Below are 1178 nucleotides of genomic sequence, written 5' to 3'. Positions count from 1 at the left end.
CACACATATATATATATATATAATTTCATTATGATTGTTTGCTTGAAGATGAGTTGGAGAGTATTTACTAAAATATGGACAACTTATCAGTGGTTACACAACTTAAGAAAACTGAGACCCTCCCACATTCATGATAAATGGTGACATATCCAATGCTTTTTAGTAATTGCACTTGCAGGGAGCTCCTGACTACAATGATAGAGTCATCCCCAGAAGAGATTTTTTCTTGAACTCTTTCCCAACCTCCGGATCTTAATACATTTTTAGATTGTACACTTTACTGTTATTAATAGTTTGTATATTTTCATTTTCCTCTTAAAATATATTAAACACAATATATTTTGATCATGTTTTCCTCTCCTCTAATTTTTTCCAGATCTTACATTCTTTCTACCCTGATTTTCCATCATAGAACCTTTGAGGTAGTTATATAGGACTCCTGTTCTTAGGTGAGGACTTTCCAGAGTCTCCACTGGAATTGTCATTTGTGAGGGTTCTCAGTATGTGCATGTACCAGCACTAATTAGCATTTTGCTAATGTAAAGGAGAAAGAAAAAGTATGCACTTCAAATACATGTAGAACTTCCTGTTCACAGTTCTCTTGTTACTGACACTCTGTTTTGGAAACAAACCAGCAATGCCAAGCTCTAGCTTCTGTGCATTGGTGCTGTAAAATAAGATCACAGAGCTCTTTAGGTTTTCTGACTCCTGTTCTGACATCTAAAACTTGCCTTAAATCAGAGAGCCTGAATAATCTGGTAGTGCCTTTACTGCTTTTTCTTTCTTTTTCTATTCTCTGCTCCATGTCACTATCAGCTACCACCTGAAAAATAGTTATCTCATTTGCATCTCTCAGCTTTACAATGTTCTTTGGTAAAAATACATAGAAGAACTAGTTACTCTGTCATATCTAGACACAGAAATTTATTACATCCTTCAATATCAATGTTTAAATTGTGGTATTACTGTAGTAATTTTAAAACAGGGAGTTGAAATATGCTTTCTACAAAAAGTGATGTTGTGATAACTGAGTTACCATCTGGAAATAATTAAATTGTATCCCACCACAGTTCTTACACCAAAATACATTCCAGATGGGTGGAAATTTAAATATAAATAAGTAAAATATTGTAAGTAGCAAACAAATAGAAGAGCAAAAATACCTCATATTGGAAGTG

This window comes from Mastomys coucha, chromosome X (assembly GCF_008632895.1).
Source record: "Mastomys coucha isolate ucsf_1 chromosome X, UCSF_Mcou_1, whole genome shotgun sequence".
NCBI classification, from domain to species: Eukaryota; Metazoa; Chordata; class Mammalia; order Rodentia; family Muridae; genus Mastomys; species Mastomys coucha.
The sequence above is the reverse complement of the archived record's forward strand: the minus strand, read 5'-3'. Positions refer to the sequence as shown.